This window comes from Alosa sapidissima, chromosome 15 (genome assembly GCF_018492685.1).
Source record: "Alosa sapidissima isolate fAloSap1 chromosome 15, fAloSap1.pri, whole genome shotgun sequence".
In the NCBI taxonomy this organism is placed as follows: Eukaryota; Metazoa; Chordata; class Actinopteri; order Clupeiformes; family Clupeidae; genus Alosa; species Alosa sapidissima.
The window spans coordinates 11,015,649-11,023,509 of NC_055971.1; the positions used below are offsets into that span (position 1 = coordinate 11,015,649).

A 7,861-nucleotide genomic window follows, 5' to 3' on the forward strand; every position below is an offset into this window, starting at 1 on the left:
AACATCATCCCAAGGCCAAGCCATAGCCTATTCCCTTTCCTTAGTTCTTGTGACGTCCACGAGAGTGAACTTTCAGCACCATGGACAAGAGATGCAGACTTGTTCATATCGACACTGGCCCTTTTTATGCTATTTATCTAATTGCGGAGTTCAACAGTTAGCATAAATAATGATTAATGTTCAGAGTTAGATAATTGCAGATGATTGTTATGTTCTGTGACCTGCAGCACAGGAAAATACACGCATTCGAGTGCAACCCCTTCAGAGATGTCAAATGGAAGAGATAACAACTGCAAGAGACATCAGGGATGATGCGAGGTGGTTAGAGAGAATAATGAACACCCGGAGAATGTACATTAGTATTCCTCGCAGCACACTCGGAGATGCCCGGGGGATATTGGAATGTTCCCCACGCACAGCCCACCCCCACATCCCAGCCCACTGCCAGCAAGATCGCAATGCGGGTGATGGACAGATGCGCTGCCTAGGTGCGCTGTCGCTTTAAAGGGTCCCGCCGGGCGATTGGAAATCGTCGACATGTGCGCAGTAGTGACGCAGGATTGACTTCATCTCCAAGTACGTCACAACATTGAAATTTCAAAGGCAAAGGAAAAAGGGGAGCGCTGGGAATGAAGTGATTTGATTATTCCAAACGCCACAGGATGTTGGTGTTTAGACCTGCCAGTCAAATGCGTCCAAATATTTCTATATGCCGATTTTGTTGTTTAGGCAAGTCTAGTCGTTTCAGTTGTTATAACATTTAAATATAAATACTACATGATAATAATATTAAACCTCAAAACAGGTGGGGTAAATATGAGGCAGGGTACATTTAGTAAGAAATAATAAATTATATCACAGCGTCAATATAATAATAATAATAATAATTATTATTATTATTATTATTATTAAAAAAAGAACTTAGGCTAACTGTCCATTCTAAGTTAAGCCATAATACCGTTTCATGTTGTTCTTTCTCGATGACATTATGTTGTAGGGGCCTACTAATATGAAAAGTGTTAATTGAAATGTAATTAATCGAGATGAATCACCATCAAATCTAATATAATCTTAATGGCATCGACCAAAGCAAAGGAAAACATGACTGGGGATGTTTTAAATTATTATTAATAACCCAGACTTCCTGTCGTCTACAGCAAAAATCTACACCAAATGTGCACCACTGACACATTTTCGACGCACCAAAATAACTTAACTAGTTCCGAGGTAAATAATCATCATCCGAAACACACCCGTGCGGCATGAAACATGCAGACCACCGACTCAAATCTCCTGGATCAGTCCTGTTGTTGCCCATGTGCGCTAAAGTGAGTCACACTGCAGCAACTTTCAGCCCCCTTTTCAGCCACCGTACATTCACTAAAAGGCCCGCATATGGAATTAAAGTCGTGATATTGCTTTCATCAAACAACTTTTCAAATCATACACCTAGTTCGTCGATTCATGACAATATTTATCCAACCTTAATCTTGCTGTGATGGCATTCTTTGATGAGGAATCACAAGCATACATGTAAAACGCATCGTATGGTATTTCAAAGTTGAGGACAATGTAAAGAGAAACATACCTGGTTCAAAGCCAATGCCCATTTCACCAGCTCTTGTCATCATTTGTCACCAGTCGCGATACATCATGCTAATAATATTTATAACAGAGGCTAACGAAGTAGCCTACTGGTCTTCTAATATCTAGGCTACAGCTACCAGAATTCTCCCTCCTGTTTTATCCTGACACTCCTCGTATCATATACACTAGTGAAATTTAGCGGGCTCTCCCATCGTTGGCTTTTTATAGACATGCCCGTAGTAGTAATGGGTGAGGGAGGGGGGCCTCATTCATTGAAAAACATCACCTACATCGGGCTTGTACGTGGACGTCTACGTCACTACGGCACTACGTCACCGAGGAAATGCAACGGGAGGACGCCAGGGTTCCGTGGAGCTAGAGAGCACAACAAAATGCGTAAAGAAGCTCACGACTCAAGCGCAATAATGTTCAAGCATCATTTACAGGGTTATGTGTTGAGTATTCTTTTTGATTAATCATTTATTGTTCCATCCTTGGAGGGTATGCGGCGTACACGTCTTAATGCAACGCGCGTAATGTGAAATGTGCGTAATAAGTAGCCTAACCTACAGATGCCAATATTTTCAAGAAATGTTCACCTGGCGCCGTGGCCCACATTTGAGTCCACGTACTGTAGCAGTGAGAGGTCGTTTACTAGCCTAATTAAGATTCTGGACATGTTAAAGACATTAAGTGAGATTTTGGTTAATGAAACATGAAACGTCGTCATGAAAATATTTCACGCAGGTTAGAAAACATTCCATAGTAAGCCATCTTTTCATCGACTTAATGTTTAATCAAATCAGATGATAAATCAAATCAGAGATCAACAAAACATACAGTTTGTTGGAAAACAGAGAGTGACAGTCATTAACATGGCGAAATTGATGCTCACACTTATTATACCGCCTGCATCCAGACAATCGCTCTTACGATGAATCACGACAGAGAGAGCAGGTTGCCTTTGAGCCCTCGTTCGCAATGCCAATCTTTCTCTCGTTCTCAACTCTTGTCACTTCCGCCCACTCCTACCCTATCCTCCCCGTCCCTCCTAAACATGTTCGCCCACACACACTGCTAACTCGCTTTGCCACCTTTCTATAACTCATTTGTTCTATGGTTACTCATTGTGTCCGCATTTTCCCCTTACACACTATCTTTTCAAAAGGTGCATCACGGCTGTCACTTGTAAACGCGTTAGTTACATGTTAATTGTCCCTGTGCCAGATTAGTAGACTGTTATAAAACTAGATGTACCGCATAGCGGTACAAAATATGACCGCCGCTCAGTCCTGTACATCCGTTCCGCGAAAATAAATCACACTTCAATTTGTCTCCATATTTTACTCCATCCCCCACTCTTGAAACTTTTGTGTATGCTTGTTTGGCATGCCTGAGTGTGTGTGTGCGGCTGCACAGAAAGTAGCCTACTGCTGCTGAAAAGGTGAATAGATTGTAGAATAGCCAAAGAAGATGTAGCATTGTTATAAAACCTTTAAAATCTCTAAACAATCACAAGTAGGGCAGTTCATCACAGTTCATCCATTGCAACTGGATTGATGAAAGGTCACTTACACCTGTAGGCTACATTGTATTTGGGAAAAGCAAAAGGTATCAGCATAATGTTATTTATTTATTTATTTATTTTTTATGTATTTATAAACAAAAACATCTCTGTCAGTTCCATGCCGTTTTCAACAGCTATCAAAAACAAAGGTCATTTTTGGATGGATGGATTTTTTGTGAATGTTTCTTCTTCTACATAAGATTTTAGTCATCTTTAGTTCATGTAATACTTTATTGTCAATGCACAAATTAAGTAACAGTAGTCTGAAACGTTATTGTTAATGCACAAATTAAGTAACAGTAGCCTAGTCTGAAACGAAATGCTGTTTTACATCTAACCAGTGGTGCAAATAACTGACATGTCCAAATGGGCCTTGATGAAATGCGTCGCTAGACTGTTCATACACATTTTAACTGGCCAAAGTTGAAGAGCTTTTGTCCGTTATTGTTCGTGCAAATATAGGCTGATTCATGTTCCCTTGCATTGTTTAACTGAGGTCCATGGCTAGTCTGGCTTTCATCAGACCAAGCTCAATCTTTTAAGAAATCAAAAAATAAATAGCGGGCAGATCAGGCTGGGTTCACCCAGCCTAGTCCATAGGCACCCGATATTGTTTAATTTTCCGATTGAGATATACACGCTCTGGCTATTCTAAATGCAAAAAATGCATCAGGGAGTTATGACAAAACGGTAACTAACAAACTAGATCCTAATAGAAAGCTGTTAGCTTCCCTAAGCTACAGGTAGGATTATAAGGTAGGCCTATTTACAACATAAATTGTCAATAGGCTATGCTGGCGACACAAATAAAATCTCCTTTGGAAACCAATGGCTTACGCCTTACAGTATCAAGCGGACTTAAACTGTCATATCGTGGCGAAAAGTTGTAATAACATTCACGCACCTCCATGAGTCAAGGAAAGCGCGAATGAAGTAGCCACTTCTAAATGGGACACAGTAGCTTAAGGTGTTTTGCTAAAGCAGCCATAATGAAATGAAGGTGTCATTGTTTGGATACTTCACACACACGTGCTTTTTAATTTCACAGACTACAACTACCAAGCTGTAATCAAAGCACATCGATTCCCCTCTCACACCCTGCACGCACTTAAAACAAAATAAACAGGCGTCTCAGTCTCACGCATGTATAGACAAAACTGTATCAGACCGGTGTAACGTTGGTAAATCTTCCATTGCACAGAATGATTTTGTAGCACGTGCAATAAATGACAGTCGAAAGATACAAACAGTGCTGCTATACATTTGCTTGGTATAACCGCATTTATAGTTTTCTACAAATGCAATCAATCAAATGCCTCCATCACTCAACCAACGCTAACGGTAACTTTACCTAGGTCCTTATTGATATTACAAGATTAACGTACCTGCTGTAAAAACCAAGCATGTCCGATAAACATCCTCAGATTTATTTCGGCTTCAAGAAGAAATGGGAATTACACTTCATGTGAACATTGTCCTATCCTTATTAGATGTTCGCTGCGGTAAATTACAGTCCTTGTAGGAAGCGTCCATTGTTTTTTCCAACCCACTTTTAACTTCCAACAAAATTACGTCTCACTGCAACGATGCGCCATCTAGTGGACAAACGACTACTTCTCGCCAATACTGAAAATGCAGCCATGATGATGATGATGAATATTTATTTTGGCTTTCTTTTAATCCTACTGAATTTGTAATTATGTATCAGCCGTTCTAATACCGATAGTATGTGGGTGTCTGTGTGTGTGCATGTGTATATGTGTGCACCGCCATTTACAGGCCAATGAGTGTACAGTCACTAAATGTACACATAACCTAATTTTTTTAGACCCCCCCATGGATGAAATTCTACGAAACTTGGCATACCCCCAGAGAATGCCAGGTCAATCATACACATAAAGTTTGGTGCAGTTCTGAACATCTTAACTGAAGATAGGGGCGATTAAAGCAGAATAATATTGCATTTTCATTTTGTACGGGGGGGTGGGGGTGAGCCAGGTTGATGTGGGCCCTTGAGACCAACATACCATAAAAGATTCTTCATCCTCAGTGCCACGGTTCAGGTAGTTATTTAGGAAAAACTGTTTTTTTCTTGCGGTTCAGGGGGCCCAGCATGGGGGGGTGGGGGGGGGTGGGTTGGTGGTTGTCCCCGGGGACGAAATTAAATTTTTCCGTAAAAGTCTAGTGGGGCTACAAATGTATGTTTATGTGTGTGGGTGTGTGTGTGTGTGTGTATGTGCGTGCTTGTGTGTTTGCCTGCGTATGTGTGTTTGTGCATGTGCATGCATGCGTACATATGTCTACTGCGTGAGTATGTGTCATACGTATGATTACTGTAAATGTATGTGTGTGCGTGTGTATCTGTTTATGCACATGGAATGGGTTAACATGACCCCTGGAGGCAAACATACGGAAAAAATTGGTCATCCTAGGCCCTACAGTTCTCAAGATATTCACAGAGAACTGTGTCTGCCCTACCCTCCTTTCGGGGGGTCCAGTCCAGCGGGGGGGGGGCTACAGATCAAAACGAAAAATGACGGTTCCATGCTATCCATGTGGGGGTACATGCCCACCAAGTTTTGTGTACCCCGGTCTTTCAGTGTCCCGGGAATCCTTGTTGGTGTACGTCACTAAATGTACACATAAATTATTTTATTGTAAGGCCCCCCATGAACGAAAGTACACAAAACTTGGCATGCATTCGGAGGGTGTCATAATGATCCTACACTTTTAATTTTGTGCAGTTTTGACCTTGTCAGCCAGAGATATTGTGATGAAAACACCTCATTTTTTGCTTTTTAATTTTTAACTAGGTGCCGCTATACATGAAATAAGTGGTAATGGGATGGGTTGACATGCCCCCTTAAGACCAACATACATAAAAAAGGTGGACCTCCTAGGCCCTACGGTTCTCGAGATATTCACAGAAAACTGTCTCCGGCCACCTACAGGCCAGTTGGTGTATAGTAACATAAATTAATTTATTGTGTGGCCCCCCATGAACGGAATTCCACAAAACTTGGCGTGCATACAGAGGGTGTCATAATGATCCTACACTTCCAATTTCGTGCAGTTTTGACTATGTTAGGTCACAGATACCTTCAATTACAACACCTCATTTTTACTTTTTTGTGTTTAACTAGGTGGCGCTATACATGAAATGAGTGGTTATGGAATGGGTTGACATGGCCCCTTGAGATCAACATACAAAAAAAAATGGTCCTCCTAAACCCTACGGTTTTCGAGATATTCACAGAAAACTGTGTCTGCCCTACCCTCCTTTCGGGGGGTCCAGTCCAGCGGGGGGGCTACAGATCAAAACGAAAAATGATGGTTCCATGCTATCCATGTGGGGTTACATGCCCACCAAGTTTCGTGTACCCCGGTCTTTCAGTGTCCCGGGAATCATTGACGGAAATTTGGGTATGCGAAAAAGAAAAAAAAACAAAAAAAAAACAAATCTGACTAAACCTATATGACCACCGCTTCGCTGCGCGGCGGTCATAATGAAATACAAGGCCTTGTCATAGATCAATACTTATTATAAGCATAGCCTACATACAGTCTACTCACACACATTCACATTCATTCGTGCACTGACGTAAAGAGCAATCCCTGAACGGGTTTAGTGAATCAATTTTCTCCGCTATGTGTGATCATCGACTGTGGCAGTGGGTGCAGAGGGATGCTGGTCAGTGCATTGTGAAGGGGAGAGGGGCTGCTTTTGGGAAGAGTGAGGAATGGCTCCCCCATGAATGTAAAACAGTGACACAGGGAGGGAAGACTTCAAGAGAGTGAGTTGAGGGGGGAAAACTTCAGGGACATCTGCCTGGCTGTGTGAAAGCTCTCTCTCTCTCTCTCTCTCTCTCTCTCTTTCTCTTTCTCTCTCTCTCTTCCTCTCTCCCCATCTCTCTTCCTTATATAGCATGCACATTATGGAAAGACAGTGAAACAGCTGCTAAGAAAATTCACTAATCTTAGATATAAGACATTGTATTCATGCAAACATTGTATTAATTTCTCTATTTTTCTGACTTTCCCTTTGTCATCCTCTCTCCACATGTCTCTTTTTCTGCTATCCCACACAGATGAACATTTTAGAACAGTTTGAAGTATCCAATGCAATATCATAAGGTGCCAACCTATTTGTTGGGGGCCACTGTATTGCACTTACCTCTGAAGAGTCTTTAGATTTACTGCACAGTCCTGTGATGTTTCTGTGGCAGATGTGATTTTCCTTTAATGATACAGTATTATCTTATGTTCTTTTATGATCATTTTATTGACATAAATCTACCTTCTATCTGTTTTTGCTTACCTCAAAAACTGCTCTATTTCCTATTTCTTTTCTTAGCGCAATACACGGTTTGTAGTAAAAATTCACTGCCAAGAATTTCAAATATCGTTATAGGCTACACAGGAGAGATGTTTGTAGATCAGGACAGAAATGTATAATATATAAAGTTGTTTACTGTCAAAATGTAAAAAGCCATTTGTTTACTGTGAAAATGTAAAACAAATGTTATTAAAAGGCCTGAAAGTATAGGATTGTCAGTATTCTGAATCTTTACTGTCACTTTTCAATGTGAACTAAAATGTTTTGTAGAATGTGTGCAATGCATGCTGAATGTATACTGAAATGCAAATCTCGATGTTTACTTAGCCTATTTGTCAGTGTACTGGACATCTCAAAAAATCTATTTGGTA

The 7,861-nt window shown here is 40.9% G+C and overlaps 1 protein-coding gene across 1 annotated transcript in view; it reads left to right on the forward strand.

Moving 5' to 3' along the window:
- dph1 (diphthamide biosynthesis 1) overlaps window positions 1-7,046 on the forward strand; it is an 85,291-nt gene extending 78,245 nt beyond the window's left edge. The window contains exon 12 of the transcript XR_006023018.1: window positions 6,999-7,046. The gene's annotated coding sequence lies outside the window, so the exon portion shown is untranslated. The remainder of the gene's footprint in view (window positions 1-6,998) is intronic.
- The last annotated feature ends 815 nt before the right edge of the window (window positions 7,047-7,861 follow it).